The sequence below is a fragment of the Hevea brasiliensis genome, chromosome 14, assembly GCF_030052815.1.
Source record: "Hevea brasiliensis isolate MT/VB/25A 57/8 chromosome 14, ASM3005281v1, whole genome shotgun sequence".
Taxonomy (NCBI): Eukaryota; Viridiplantae; Streptophyta; class Magnoliopsida; order Malpighiales; family Euphorbiaceae; genus Hevea; species Hevea brasiliensis.
Window position 1 is genome coordinate 59862110 of NC_079506.1, and position 17679 is coordinate 59879788.

The following is a 17679-nucleotide window of genomic DNA, read 5'->3' on the forward strand; positions in this document are numbered from 1 at the left end:
AAATAATAGCAAAGAAATGTGATCAAGTTAAGCGAGTCGGGAAACCTAACGATGGGTGACCGCACCGGGAAGTCACGGCGTGGACCGTTGACTAGCCCTGGACTGCGGGGAACCCTGGAAAACATTTTTAGGACTTAAATAGACCCTTATTGAAGAATAAATCTCATTAGAAAGATCAAAGAAAAATTAAATAATTAGTACAAAGAAAAGTGAGAAATCGAAAAACAGACAAAACCCGGTGTTACCGAAAAATCGAGAATACAACCCGAACAGGGGCTTTATGGTCATTTGACATCCCGAATTGTCTTTTGACCAAAATGTCCATAAAAAAATAAATAATATTACACTTAGAAAATAAAATGAAAAATTAGTTTAGTGGTATCTAATGCAAATAACCAAAAGTGGAGTGAAAGTGTGTAATTAGCACATTAAACATATTAAATGAATTAACTAATGTGAGTGGACCACTAAGGGATTTTAAAATGTATTAAGTGGGCAGATTGCTCCACTAAAATATCATCTTCAACATTAGAAACCTCCATTGCCGTGAATGAAAAGCTCCCAAAACCTCCATGGCCATTTTTCTTCAAGCTTGATTCACTCCTTCATTTCACCTCTAATCACCTAGGTAGCTTCACTAAAAATTGTCCTCGCATCACAAGGAAGAGCTTGATACCAAAATCAAGAAGTTTAGTGAAGGTTTAACAAGTCCCAACCAAAGGTAAGTTTGTATTTTTGAACATTGCATTGTTAAACTTTGTATACTTGTTATGGGTGTTTGAATTGTGAAGGAAATTTTTAAGTTTGAGGAGTTATTGATATGTCCATTTTGGACAGCCATGGAGTTATATGTTTAGTGAAATTTTTATACATATATTTGATGAGAAATTATATTGATTAGGGTGATTTAATGTCCAAGTAAATTAATTCCACATGTATATGGTAATTGTGCACTTGGAATGGAAATTGATGAATTGTAGGACACTTTGGTGTTGAGAAAGCTTTTCGGCAGCCTTGGGATTCTTGGATAAATGTATGTGTTCATGAAGGTGTTGGCAGAAATATTGACATTAAGGTTGATGGATATGTATATAGATTGATTGTGTAAAGTGTATGTAAGAACTAGTAAGGTTTAGGTGTATATGTGATTGTACTTAGACTTTGTAAATGTGAGTTTTAATTGGTGTATTAAGGATGTTTGTAATCTGCCCAAAGTAACATTTAAGTGAAGTGGAATATGGTTTTTGGTAATGTACCAAAACAGAAATTGTAGTGGGAGTGGACATATAGTAATTAAATGTGTAATGGATACATGTATAAGCAAAGTAATTAAAGGCAGTATGCAATTTAGTCAATAACTTTAAATGTGTAACCTCAATTGGTATGAGACCAATTGGAGGTGAAACTAGGCACAAAATGTGCCAACTTTCATTGAGAAAGCATACCAAAATTCTGCTTGCAAGGTGATATGAAAAATGACCAATTCGGATTGAGTACATTTGAAGCCTGAAATTTGACTAATTGGGCAGCAGTTAGTATTTAGGCCATAACTCACTCAAAACAGGTCCAATTGACCTGAAATTTTAACCATGAATAGTTAAGACCCATACCTACAAGTCTTATGAAGACACCAAAGCCCAGAAATGACCAGAAGCAAGTCAAACAGCTTGCACAAGTTCGGGTCCAAAAACTGGCCGAACCAAAGTTGACCTAAAATGACCAAATTTGATGCCATTTGACCAGCAACAGTAAAATGACCATAACTTGGTCTACATAACTCGGATTGACCTAAAATTTTGCCCCGCGTTCCGTAAGACATAGATCTACAAGTTTGTAGTTTTAACCGAAACCCGAAAACTGAGGGAACTAGGTCGTCCGGCTAGGTCAAACTAGTATCCCGGAATCCAGCAAGTTGCATTAAAATGCACTAAACAAGGAAATGAGTTTGGTAAAACTTACCAACCCTAAAACCCTATCGAATGTGACATATTAATGACACTAAAACCTAATTTACCTAAAACGCATCGAGGGTTGGTATATTAGGTAATTGAGCAAATAATAGCCTTCAGTGAATTACTTATCGAACATTATCGTTATAGACAGTTTAATTTAGTACTGAAACACTTCAAATTGTGTTTCTCAGTTACCAAAGACTCAGGAAAAGGGAAGGAAACACTAAGTCCAGACCAGGAGACAGTCATCAGAGGTTTGTGCACAACTAGTTTTTAACTAATTTTGTTTGAATATTTCATATGATTAAATGACATATTTTTCTTATGTATTATGTTTAACAAGCATTGGATTTAATTCAATGATTATTGAAAATTGTTATAGTATGTATGAATTTAGCTTTGTGAAATGGTATTTCCACAAGTATTAAGCATTGTTATGGATTGAATAAATTATGTTTTAGAAAATTGTGATAGAGCATGTTTTGAATTGTGATGGTAATTTTCATGGAAAAATGCAAATTTATGATTTGAATTGTGATGAGCATAAAAATTATTGGATATTGGAATTGAATTTGAATCGAATTATATTGTGATTTATGCTCACTAAAAGGATTGTGATATTGTTTTATATCTCACTATAGATGCTTGACTAGGTTATTACCCGTCTCTCTCATTTGTTGAGAAGACAATGGAGTTAGTTGTGTTTTGATTACCATGGTATGTGCACAGGCTTAGATTTTCCTCTGATTTGAGGTTAGATCTAAGTTTATTTTATCGTTATGGCCCTTGCGGAAGATTCATTATTATGATGGTATTGTGCACGATGATTCGACCTCCCCGACCATAGGGAGTTAGAATCTGATTCGACCTCCCCGACCATAGGGAGTTAGAATCACCCCGAAGATGGCCCTATCGGATTAGTCTTGCATAGTTAGTGAGATAAAGAATGATTTGTGAGATACAGCATGGTTTTTGAGCTACAGCGTGGTTTTTGAGATACAACATGGTTTTGAGATAAAGATTGATTTTTGAGATACATAATGATTTTTGAGATACAAAATGGCTTTTAAATGGTAAAGAATTGTGATTTCAATTATGGTTTATGTATAATTGATTTTGTTGGAATTACTTAAATGGTTAGTCATGATTTGATAAATTGAATTTTGTGATCAAAGTCATTTATACAAATGATTTACATTATTGGAAATGAATATTTTGAGTTTTGGAATTTGATGAGTATTCAGATTTCCAAATTATTTACTGTAAATTTTGTCAATGTATATTGTACTATGTTTGAAATTATAGTTGTGCACCATTGAGTTCACCACTCAGCGATAGCTTTTTATGCTGTCGCAGGTAAGAAGAGCATAGAGCAGTGAGTAAGTTTCTTTGAAGACACTTTCAGATCGGCTCCAGGTATATTATAGGTATATCCATGTACATAGGTCTGATGTATGCATGTAATAATATGTATGTAAATTATTTGAGCAGTTGTAAATTAAAATTGTACATTGAAGTTGTAAAGTGAATTATGAGTTATTTTGACGTGTAAAATTTGTATTATATTTCTTTTATTTCATCCTTTGAAAATACTGAAAAATTGTTGTGGATTGAGTTGAGAAAAATATTGAAGTGCTTTTTACAGGTTTTCTGAAGAACTATTTTATCCAAAATACAGAGGGCACTCTACCAAAATTTTTACAGAAATTCCAAATAAGTCAAATGTGTTAGTTCTATCACTTCAGTTCACGAAAGTTTTTAACACCTGTAAATAGTGCTCACCACTGTGAAAGAAGTAAGAAAAGTTTTTAAAATCCCTTGTAGTGTATTTAATGGGTTATCAGTAGACGTAGTTGATAATTCATTAGGTATACTACGGGATCATGTTATGCCTTACAGAGGGATAGGGTGTGACATTCTGCTTGTCCACATTACCTGAAGTGGCATAAGGGGGAGTGTTGGAGAGTGACAGGCGCCTGCCTAAGGTGTGGGTCGATAGAGCATCAGTTAAAGAACTGTCTACGCGGAATTGCCACAGCTGCTCCAGCACAAGCAGATAGACCTGCCCCTGCACCTCAAAGGGGTAGGAAGTCCGGTAAATCTGAGGCAGTTGGTCCATCACTGAGACCTGCTTCTGAGCCAGCCGAGAGGCCAGAGGCCAGAGCACCTGCCAGAGCCTATGCCATGTGGGCTCAGGAGGAGCAAGATGCCTCAGATGTTATCAAGGGTATGTTCTCCCTCTACAACACATCTGTGCATGCATTAGTGGATCCAGGATCCACTCATTCATACATCTGCATCAACCTACCCATAGAAAGGGGGATATTAGTAGGGGAGAGTGACCAAGACATTCTGGTCACTAATCCATTGGGCCACAGTGTAGTGGTGAACAAATTGTACAAAGGTTGCCCGTTAAGAATTCAGGGGTATGAATTCTTGGCGGACCTGATTGAATTGCCTTTCCATGAGTTTAACGTGATTTTGGGAATGGACTGGTTATCACGTCATCAGGTAATGGTTAATTGTAAACTGAAGAGGATTTCATTGAAAACTCCTGATGGTAATGAGATTACAGTTGTGGGGGAAAGGATAGATTTCTTGTCCAATGTCATCTCAGCCACAGTTGCAAGAAAACTGATGAAAAAAGGCTATGAAGCCTACCTAGCACATGTGGTGGATACTAGGCAGGCTAAGCCAAATTTGTATGACATACCCACAGTAAGAGACTTCCCAGATGCATTCCCTAAAGAATTGCCTGGCTTGCCACTAGAAAGGGAAGTCGAATTTGCTATTGAGATACTGCCGGGTACAACACCAATCTCTATAGCTCCTTATAGGATGGCACTTACTGAGTTAAAGGAGCTGAAAATCCAATTGCAGGAGTTACTAGATAAGGGGTTCATACGCCCCAATGTGTCACCATGGGTGTAACACCCTTATGTTCGGTAGTGCGTTCTATTATTTCGGTGACCAGTGTCTATCCGGACAGCTAGAATACCTAGAACTACACTTAAATGTTAGTGAGGAGACATAAAATAATGAAATACAATAGAGGGAAATACAAGAAAAACAAAGGAAAAATAATAGCAATGAAATGTAACCAAGTTAAACGAGCCAAAAACCGTAGCGATGGATGATTGCACCAGGAAGTTGTGGCGTGGACCATTGACTAGCCCTGGACTGCAAGGAACCCTGGAAAATATTTTTAAGACTTAAATAAACATCTATTGAAGTATAAATGACATTAGAAATGTCAAAGAAAAATTACGTAATTAGTACAAAGAAAAACGAGAAATCGAGAAACCGACAAAAATCAGTGTTACCGAAAAATCGGGAATACAACCCGAAAAGGGGCATTGTGGTCATTTGACACCCCGGGTTGCTTTTTGACCTAAATGTCCATTAAAAATAAATGATATTAAACCTTGAAAATATCATGAAAATTAAAGTGGTAGTACATAATTTAAATAGTAAAAGAAATGAGGTAAAATGTAGGAATTGTGAAACTTTGGATTAAACTAATATTACTTTACATTAGTGCTCTACTAACCTCAATTTATGGACACATAAAGTGTAACACCCTCACTGTAGCAATTACGTACATTCTACTGTTCCGGTGATCGGTGCCAGTTCGGACAGCTAAAACGTCCGAAAAAATATTTAGATTAGAGTGAGGAGTCATAAATAACTCAAATAATAATAAGGAAAATTAAGGAAAAATTTTAAAAATAAAATACAACCAAGTTAAATGAGCCGGTGCCCTAGCGATGGGTAACCCAGTGGGAAGTTGCAGTTCTCGCAACTAGGAGCCCTAGACTCGGGAGAAAATTTATAAAATAATTTTTAAGACTCCAGAGAAAAGTCATTGAGGGTTTTATGGCATTAGAATGCCAAGAAAAGGTTTAGAAAATTTTTTCGATCGGTACAGACGATTTTGGCTTAATAAGCCAAACGGAGGGCATTTTGGTCATTTCGTCTTCAGAGATGATTTTTGGCCGACTTGTCCAGTTAAGTAAATAATTATTATGATCTAAAATATGAATAAATATTGCTAAAAATTGAATTGGAAATGAGTAGAAAAGAAAAGAAAAGAAAAGAAAAATAAAATAAAAGTCATATTTATGACATAAGCATGATGTAACTAAAATATCCACCCAATCACAATTTAATAAATTAACTAAAGGGATAAAAATGAAACAAAAAAATTAGATAAAAAAAAAAACCCAGCATCCCCATTTTCTTCGAAACAGCCGAACCAAAGAAAGAGAGAAAGTGAGAGAGAAACCACCATTGATGCTCTTCCATGAGCTTATCAAACCTTGATTTTCTACCATAAAATCACCTACTCTCTTCACTAAAATTTATTCTTACACCTTGAATCACCACTAGGCAGCAAAAAGAAGAAGGAAAAGGAAGGTTTTTCATGCTTGAGAGTTAGCTCCAATAAGGTTAGTGCTATTTCTCTCCCTCTCTCTTTTTGTATCTATGTTAGAACCTTAAATTCAACTAGAAATTGTGGAAAAAGAAAGAAAAATATGCATGTTAAGGTCACTTCAAATTTCAGCAGCTAAGAGAGGGTCAGGGTTTGATGGTTTAGTTGCAATTAAGTTTGTATATTAATGTCAATTAATGTATACATGTGATGGATATGATGGATAGGTTGATAGAGTATAAGTTGCATGGAAGTAGAGTATGGAAGTTAGGGTTTAGAGCAAACTTAGGGTTTTACTCAAGTGTTGGTGAATGAAAGTCCTAGTAGTCAATTAGTGACCATTTGGCTGTGTTTGATGAGGAATTGAAGTGAATTGTGGTATTTGAATTGAAATGGTATGCTGCCTTGAGTGGCCCTGCAGGACTGGGTGTGAGTCCAGCAGGTTTGGGCAGCTATAACTGAAGTTGTATAGGTTCAATTGGTGCAAGGCCAATTAGACATGAAACTAGACACATAATGGCACAACTTTAGTGAAGAAACCCTACCCAGAAAACCAAACCAAATTGACCTAAAAATTACCCTAATCTGGGTAACCAACATGCTGTCCCTGGAAAATGACCAAATAAACAGTGTTTATTCAAATGGTCATAACTCAGTGTAGAAAAGTTTAATTGATCTGGAATTTTACCAGTAGAAAGCTGAGACATAGCCCTACAACTTTTATGAAGAACAAAAATCCAAATTCTAACCATAACCTAGTCAAATTGCCAACCAAACTTAGGTCACCAAATCTGACAGAACCAAATTGTCCTGAAATTCTGGGTACAGGTCAATTCGGCCAGTTATGTAAAATGACCATAACTTGAGTTACAAAACTCCAAATGGAGTGATTCAAAAAAAGAAATATAACTAGACACAATAAGGAACAACTTTCATGAAGATAATTTTATCAAATTCTTACTGTACAAATGAGCAATGGAATAGTAAACCTAGGGTATGAAATCTGAAAATTTTGAATAACATAAGATAAGCTTTGAAATGGTATTGGAAATCAATACCAACAAAAATAAAATGCAAAATGTAGTATCTTGGAGAACTTAGGTTCAATAAATTTATTATGTATTAAAAAGTCAACAATTTGAGTGAATAGTAATGTGAATATTAGTACAAAGACACAAAGTGTAAGAACTATATTGTTAAAGGGAAATTAAGGCCATAAATTTGAAATCCATGAAATGTTCATGGATTGCTTGAAACATGAAAAGTAAATCACCTAACTGATGTGAATAGGTAGTTAGGGCTTCTATGCCCATCACAAATAGAATTCATAAAATTTATAAATGAGAAAGGAAAAATGTTTTGAATACAATGGTACTTGTGAACCATTGTTTTGAATTATGATCAATATGAATAACATAATGAATGAATAAATGAACCATATTAATGTATGAATGAGACATTAGTTCTCATTATTGTAGGAAGGAAAAATACTTTGAGTACAATGGCATAAAAGGATAATTGATATGAATTGTGATCATATAAATTATCAAATGAATGTATAAATTATAATTGAAATTTATCATAAAATAATGAAATCATAAAACACAATATATTAATATTTAATGATATTATGTGCCCTTGTATTGCCTAGACATGCGTGTCAGATTGGATAGTTTGGCATGCCAATAGGGTATTATTTTAGCAGTACTGCGAAAGGCTTTATGCTTATATTCATGGCTTTATGCCGGTATTCATGGCTTTATGCCCGTACTGATGGCTTTATGCCCGCACTCATGGCTTTAATGCCCGATTATGTGTTGTCATGGCTTTTTAACCATACTGACTGCATACGTGGTTGATGTTCTGCGTCCCATGGTATGACGGCCCGAGGCACCGCGTTGTCCAGTGCCAATGACCCGTTATCCAGTTTAGTCAATCTGTCATAGGTTATTTGGGTAGTCTAATTTATTAAAATAAGTTACGAATATTAGTAATTAAAAATGCTATAAAGTAAATAAATGAGAAGAAGTTCTGAAATAAATTAGATTAGTTTCAAAAATTTGTTCCTTAGAATGATCTAAAGTAAATTAAATTAGTTCTAAAAATTTTAAATATTACGAAATGATTGTAAATAACTTAGAAAGTATCAAGGAAGTGATAAAAAGACTAGTAGAAGAATTATGACTTAAATAAATATTGCAAATGTGAATTACATAAGAATATAAGTATAAATTTAAATTTTAGATTATTCATATCTGGTACATTATTAATGCGAATTTCTGGACCGAGCACCTCCAAAGAAGAACATGGCAATATAGAGGATATTTAATATTAGAAACTAAATTAATTATAAATCTAAATTATTCAAACTATGGTTTATTTTTACCTTTGTTTGTATATTATTCTCTTGCTATATTATTGCACCACTAAGGAGCAATGCTTAGCGCAATGGATTTATTTCCTTGCGCAGGTACTAAAGTTAAAGCCCATTGAATACCAAACAGAGATTTTGGAGTTCTGATCTGCAGATTGTTCAAGGTTGTCACCTCCTCAGCAATGCATGTAGATAGGGCCCATATAGATCATATTATGTATTTTGTACAGTATAATTAGTTATTATTTGTAATGTAAACTATGAATTGTATGTTGAAATATAGATTATGGAATTGTAATTAATTTGTAGATAATGTAAATTATGAATTTATGTAATCAGTCTGTAAATCATGTAAATTAATGGAACTTGAGAATTTATATATATAAATTGTGCATGAATGGTTATGCATGGAAATGAATATGAAATTGAGATATATGAATAAGATGTGAATTACAAGAATTGAAAGTGAGATGAATATGATGGGCATGAATGATATTTTTATTGTAAAATATTATTGAAAATTTCAAGCAGGTAAATAGTGAAAGACGTCAACTGATAATAAAATAGGGGAAACTCCGCTGGTTTCTCCGTCTAAAAATAATTGATATTAAAACATAACAAGAATAAAATATTAAAAGAATAAAGTAAGATAAGATAGGGTGCTCCGGCACCGAATGTAGCACGCCTCGCTCGGCTACACTGTAGACGGGTGAGGGGTGTTACATAAAGGACACTTGGGACATCAGAAAGTCATCTTCAAGCTCTCATAATCAAACTAGCCGAACCAAGCTTAAAGAAAACTCTCCCATGGCCGCCCCATGTCCAAGCTCCCATCTCCCTCTTCAAGCCATGGTTTGCATAAGTGGTCTTCATTAAAGTTAATCCTCACTTTGTAAAGAAGAAGTTGATAGCAAATTTAAGAGGTTTTAGTAAAGTTTTGGTCAAGCTTCAAAAGAGGTAAGTGGTTGCTTTCATTTCTTGTTTCATTAAAATTGTAACTAAGGTTGTGGTGAGTTGATTTATGGAAGAAAAGTTGAAGTTTGGTGAGTTAGGATGATATTACATTTCCGTAGCCATGGTAGTTCAATATGTTTAACTTGTTTCTACATATAAGTGGTAGTTTGAGGTGTTGAATTAACTGTTTAAATGTATTGAAGTTGATTTCCATGTATAAAGTTTGAATGGTAAGTTTGAAAAGTGAAAATGGAAGTTTGATGTGAATGTGTTACTTGGGCAGCCTCGTGGTGAAGATTGGTAATGTTTAAGTTCATGAAAAGTAGTTGAATTATGGTACAAAAAATGGCAACATATATATATGAAATAGTGGTGATAATGTATGTAATTTAGTAGTGTAAATTGTATGTATTGGTTAGGAGTAATATATGGAAAATTGTTTAGAATTGGATATTGTAAATTAGGAGTTATATTTGGTGTATGTAAGCTCATGGTATTCTGCCCAAAGTTGCTATAATGTAAACTATCGAATGAGAATGGTATGGTATAAGTGTAGAATGGTTTGGGAAGTAAAGATGCATTTGTTGAATGTGTATTTGGATTGATGCTTTTAAAATGTGTTAAGGGTAGTATATGTTTTAGGCTATAAATGAAATTATGTGACTCCAATTGGTATGAGGCCAATTGGAGGTGAAACTAGGCACAAAATGTGTCAACTTTCATGAAGAAAGCCTACCTAAATTCTGTCCAAAAAGTGACATGAGAATTGACCAAATCCGGATTAGTGACTTTGCAAACTTGAAAATCGACCATTTGGACAACAGTCAGTGTTTTGGCCATAACTCACTCAAAACAGGTCCAAATGACCTGAAATTTATACCATAGATAGCTTAGACATATAGCTACAACTCTTATGAGGACACTAAGACCCAGAAATGACCATAAGCAAGTCAAAATGCTTGCACAAGTTCGGGTATAAAAACTGCCAGAATCGGAAATGACCTAAAAATGACCTAAGTTTGCCATTTTATTACAATCTGTCTAGCAATAGTAAAATGACCATAACTTGGTCTAGTAAACTCCAAATGACCTAAAATTTGTGGCAAAAGTTCACTAAGACATAGGCTTACAAGTTTGTAATTATGACCAGAACCAAAAAACTGAGGGAACTAAGTTATCCGGCTAGGTCAAAATAACATACCAAAATCTGATAAATTACAATAAAATGCAATACACTTGAAAATAAAATTGGTAACATATACCAACACTTAAGGACTATAAAATGTGACATATTGGTAACATTAAAATTAATTCACCTAGTGTACATTAAAGGTCAACATTATAGGTTAACTAATGAAAGGAGTAGTATTAATAAAATTTAATTATGGAACCTTATGATTAGAAGCAATTTAACTGAGTACTGAAATACTTTAAATTGTGTGTTTCAGTTGAAAAGGATATTGAAGAGTATAAGGAACATTGAGTCAAGGCCAAGAGGCAACTCATCCGAGGACTGTGCACAATACTTTTTATATTCATTGCTTTTGCTAAAAAATTTATTTGGAGAAATGAGTTATGAATAATTTTTTATTGTTTTGGCTTTGGGAACTTTATTTGGAAATTATTGTGTTGCCTACTTTGCAAATGGAAATTTTGAGATAAAAAGTGATTTGTGATTTGTATGAAATATTTAAATATTGTGACTTGGAATTGTTTTGATTCACACTTGGCATGACAATCCCTTACTCTGTTCCTCCTCCACTTGTGGGGTTGAGTTTGATATTTGACTATTTTTCTCCCTCTCTGGCTTGCCAGTCTGAGGTGAGTTTGGATGAATACTCATTAGCTAGCTAGCCACCTCCCTCATTGATTTGGATTAGTGGGGTGAGTTTGCCTTGTCGTGGTGTACAACACGGCATGTTCAAAAAAGTTTGTGTCATGACCTAAGTTGTGTTATTGATTGACAATACTGTGTTATTCAATTGTTTGATCAAATTTGGGTCATATAAGCTTTGAAAAATTGTGAATTGTTTGAATTGTAAATTGTCAATAAAAGTTTTATATACCGCATTTTAAATTGTTATTGTGCACCACTGAGTAAATTTTACTCAGTGATAGCTTTTTCATTGCCGTCGCAGGTAGACAGACGGACAGAGTAGCAGAGTAGGCTGCTTGTGCTACATTTTGAGATTTCGTCGGGTATATAGAGTATACCATATTTTTATAATTTTTGTTGTAATATATGTGCACTGTATGTATATATTGTACTTGGTCTTGAGCAGTTGTAAACTAAAATTGTAAATTATTTTCGCCTGTAAAAATATTATGACATATTTCTTTTATCTCAACTGTCACACCCTACCCCTCTATAAGGCATAACATGATCCCGTAGTATACCTAATGAATTACTAACTTCGTCTACTGATAACCCATTAAATACACTACAAGGGATTTTAAAACTTTTCTTACTTCTTTTTACAGTGGTGAGCACTATTGACAGGTGTTAAAAATTTTTTTAACTAAAGTGAAACTAAATAACACATTTGAAGTATTAATAATTTTTGTAAAAATTTTGGCAGAATGCCATCTGTATTTTGAATAAAACAGTTCTTTAAAAACCTATAAAAAACATTTCAAATATATATATCCTTAATCCCAAACTCCAATAATTTGTTCAACACAATAAATTTCTCAACATTATCAACTCAGTTCAACAATCAATTTTCCAGTGTTTCCAAAAGCTGAGATAAGATAAATATATCACAATACTTTTACAGGCCAAAATAGTTTGCAATTTTAGTTTACAACTGCTCAAGACCAAGTACAATATATATATATACAGTGCACATACATTACAACAAAAACTACACAATATAGTATACTCGATATACCCGGTGAAATCTCAAAATGTGGTACAAGCAGCCTACTCTACTGCTCTGTCCGTCTGTCTACCTGCGACAGCAATAAAAAAGCTATCGCTTAGTAAAATTTACTCAGTGGTACACAATAACAATTTAAAATGCGGTATGTAAAACTTTTATTGACAATTTACAATCCAAACAATTCTCAATTTTTCAAAGCTCATATAATACAAATTTGATCAGATAATTGAATAACACAGTGTTGCCAATCAATAACACAACATAGGTCATGATACAAACTTTTTCGAACATGCCGTGTTGTACACCACGACAAGGCACACTCACCCCAATAATCGAAATCAATGAGGGAGGAACCTAGCTAGATAATGAGTACTCATCCACACTCACCTCAGACTGGCAAGTCAAAGAGGGAGGAATATAATTACACTCACCCCATAAATGGAGGAGGAACATAGTAATATTGTAATGCCAAGTGTGAATCAAAACAATTCCAAATCACAATATTTAAATACTTCATACAAACCATAAATCATATTTTATCTCAAAATTTCCATTTGCAAAGTAGGCAACACAATAATTTCCAATTAAGATTCCCAAAGCCAAAACAATAAAAAATTATTCATTACTCATTTCTCCAAATAAATTTTCTGGTAAAAGCAGTGAATATAAAAAATATTGTGCACAGACACAATTTAAAACTATAATGTTCAATTAAATTTTTAAGTAGAAAATGAGAAATCAAAATTATTGTGCACAAACCTCTGATATATGCCTCTTGGCCCTGACTCAGTGTTCCTTATGCTTCTCAATATTCTTTTCAACTAAAACACACAATTTAAAGTGTTTCAATACTCAATGAATTTGTTTCCAACCATAAAATCTAATATCTAAATTTTCTTGGTACTATTCCCTTCAATTCATTTCAGTAGTCACATTTTATAGCCCTTTAGTGTTGGTATATGTTACCAAATTCATTTTCAAGTGTATTGCATTTTATTGCAATTTACCGGATTTCGGTGTACTATTTTAACCTAGCCGGATGACCTAGTTCCCTCAGTTTTCGAGTTTCGATCCAAACTACAAACTTATAGGTCTATGTTTTATTGCACGCGGGGTAAAATTTTAGGTGATTCTGAGTTGTATAGACCAAGATATGGTCAATTTACCAATGCTGGACAGAATGCACTAAAATGGTGGGCTTAGGTCATTTTTAGGTCACTTTTGGTTCGGCCAGTTTTGGTACCTGAACTTGTGCAAGCTATTTGGCTTAGTTCTGGCAATTTCTGGGCTTTTGTGTCTTCATAAGAATTGTAGATCTATGTCTAAACTATTCATGGTAAAAATTTCAGGTCATTTGAACCTGTTTTGAGTAAGTTATGGTCAAAACACTAACTACTACCCAAATAGTCAATTTCTAGGTTTTCAAGTCACTAATATGGATTTGGTCATTTTTTAAGTTACTTTCTAGGCAGAATTTTGGCAATATTTCTACATGAAAGTTGGCCTATTTGGTATCTATTTTTACTCCCCATTGGCCTCATACCAATTGGGTCCATAATCTTATACTTATAACCTAATTTAGGTACTGCCATCAATACACAACCTGCACAAGACACTTACACTTCCAATTTGACATTCCTTCTCCTCCTCATTACTTCATTATTCATGCATAGCACTTCTACAAATATTAAACACAATTCTAGCAAGTATATTGGGCAGAACACTCAAGTGTTCAATACACACAATACACCATTCAAGTTCAACATTCACTTCCACCAAAATTTAACATATCTCAATATCAATATCACACATACACTTCCATATACTCATACCTCAATATCAATTACACATGCTGCCCACAATTTAACACTATCATATTTCATTAATAAACTTCATATTCACACACCCAAATTCATGATATTATAGGCTGCCAAACATGGCAGTTTGCCAAAGCATCAAGGTCCCATTTCAAACCCTTAATTCAAGCACTAACATGCACATCCTTGAATACTAACTAACTACATCTTCCATTAGAGTTAATCAACCTATTTTCCCATCATTTACATGTAAACAACAAGTTGAACATTTTAACTTTCATGGCTGCCAAAATGGTACATCACCAATAATTCATCAAACCTCAAACTTCTTCCATAATTCAACTCACTACAACACCCACACAAACTTTAATGAAGCAAAAATGGAACACAAGCACTTACTCAATTTGAAGATTGTTAAAAACTCATCAAAACCTATCTTTCTTGCTTCCTAATTGCTGCTTAAGGTCTGGTGATCACTTTTAGTGAAGGAACTATGGTGAAATGAAGCTTGGAATGGGAGTGCATGTGGCTTACTCCATGGACGGCAATGGAGCTTTAATGGTGGTTCATATGGCTGTTTGTTATGAGGTTGAAGATGAAGTGGTTTCTGCCCTAAAATATGCTATATTATATGTCCACTAATCCCTTTAGTGGAGCACTAAGTTTAGTTAATGATTAATTAATCCAAAGTTTCCAATTTTGCAATTTTGTCATCATTCTTCCACTATTTACATTATGTACCACAATTTCAATTTTCATGACATTTTCAAAGTTCAATATCATTTATTTTTAATGGATATTTAGGTCAAAAAGCATCTTGGGGTACCAAATGACCACAATGCCCCTATTCGGGTTGTATTCCCGATTTTTCAGTAACAACGAGTTTTATCGTTTTCTCAATTTCTCGTTTTTCTTTGTACTAATTAATTAATTTTTCTTTGATATTTCTAATGATATTTATACTTTAATAAGTCTTTAATTTTGTCTCGAAACTAAATTCTGAGAGTTCCCTGCAGTCTTGGGGTCGGCTATTGCCTACGCCGTAACTTCCCCTTGCGGTCATCCATCGCTGCGGTGTTGGCTCGTTTAACTTAGTTTCATTTCATTGCTATTATTTTCCTTTGTTTTTCTTGTATTTTCTTTTCTTGTATTTCACTACCTTATATCTCCATACTAATATTTAAATATAATTCCAAGCATCCTAGTTGTCCAGACAGACATTGGTCACCAGAACAGTAGAACGCACTACTGAACATAGGGGTGTTACATCAACTTTTGGAAACACTAGAAAATTGATGTTGAATTGAGTTGACAAATGTTGAGAAATTTATTGTGTTGAACTATTATTGGAGTTTGGGATTAAACAAATTTATTAGAAGTGCTTTTTACGGGTTTTTGAAAAACTGATTTATTCAAAATACAGATGGCACTTTGCCAAAATTTTTACAGAAATTATTGATACTTCAAATTTGTTAATTGGTTCACTTCAGAAAAAAAAATTTTATACCTGTCGAAAGTGCTCACCACTGTAAAAAGAAATAAGAAAAGGTTTAAAATCCTTTGTAGTGTATTTAATGAGTTATCAGTAGGCGAAGTTTGGTAATTCATTAGGTATACTACGGAATCATTTTATGCCTTATGGAGGGGTAAGGTGTGACATGTTTTAGTGGTATCAGAGCAAGTTTTTAAATTTTGTTTTGACCTGTAATTTGAATATTCTTTCTTCATAGTACAACTGCTCAATGTCATTGTTTGATACGTACAGTACATTACATTATAAATGTGCACTAATAGGAGGAAATCTCCTTGTGTTATTTGTTTAGGAGGTCTAAGATCCTCAAATTGACTATGGAAGAAGGGCATCATTCAGCTGATCAATCAATAGAGGCTGAGGTACAAGGGAAAGCCCTAGCCCTTTACAATGTGAGTGGATCAGCCATACCAGTCCCCTCAGTACCGCAGTTTCCTGCTCAGTTTGCTCAGCAGATGGTTGCAATGTTCCAACAGATGGCTAGAAACATGCCTACTCAAGCCCCACTGCAGATACCAGTGGTACGACCACAGCCTTCAGCTAGGCAATACGATAAGCTGATTAAATATGGGGCTACTGAGTTCAAGGGGACAGTAGATCCATTAGAGGCAGAACAATGGTTGGAGAGAATGGATAGGGTGATCAAGAAACTGCATTGCACAGACGAGCTAAGATTTGAGTATTCAGTGTCACTACTACAGGGGGATGCATATGACTGGTGGAAAACCATTCCCCATAGTTTGGTGGAACCTCCAGTGCTGACATGGGATGACTTTCTCAGAGAGTTCAGACAAAAATATGTCCTAGATGCCTATGTGGACCAGAAGCTACAGGAGTTCTTAAGCCTAAAGCAAAGGAACAGAACAGTGGTAGAATATGAGAGAAACTTCTCTTGATTAAGTCATTATGCAGGAAGCCTGCTTACCACTCCTAGAGACAGATGTAAACGTTTTGAGGCTGAGTTAAGGCCTAGTCTAAGAATGCAAATTGTGGGGTTTCGACACTAGAATTTCTTAGAGCTAATATCGCAAGCCCTGGAACTGGAAAGAATTGAGAATGAAGAAACAGTTGAAAAGAGTACGGAAGAAAAAGAGAAAATTAGAAAGACTTCTGATCAAGTTCCTGATAGTGGGTCAGGAAAGAGAAAGCACTTTGGAGGATCTAGCTCACGCGAATCAGGTAGAGATAGATCTTTTAGACAGAAACCACCCCGATCGGATCAGCAAACTCAGCAGAAACCCAGAAATACGCTGTCAGATCGACTTTGTGAAACTTGTGGTAAACCACATAGTGGGGTATGTTATAGAGCCATAGGAGCATGTTTTAATTATGGAGAGACTGGTCATTTTGCTAAGGATTGTATAAATGCACGCCATTTTGGATTATTTACTACACCAGAGGGATCAGCCCAAGTTTCTACCCCAAAGAGTTTACCGTCAATTATTAGGCAGAGGTAGAGGTAGGGGTAGTACACTTGGAAGTCAGAGTACTATGAATCAGCCAGAACAAGGTGATGCTTCAGCTAGAGTATACACTATACAGCAGAGGGAAGAGGCTGAGACTTCTGACATTATTACTGGTACTTTCTCAATTTTTAACTAAGATATATATATATATATATTGTTTGACCCGGGGTCTGCATACTTTTATGTTAGTGCCAGCAATGTTTGCCTTCCTGCTGTCCCTCATATAAAAATAAATTTTGATATGTTAGTGACTAGTCTTTTTGGAATTAGT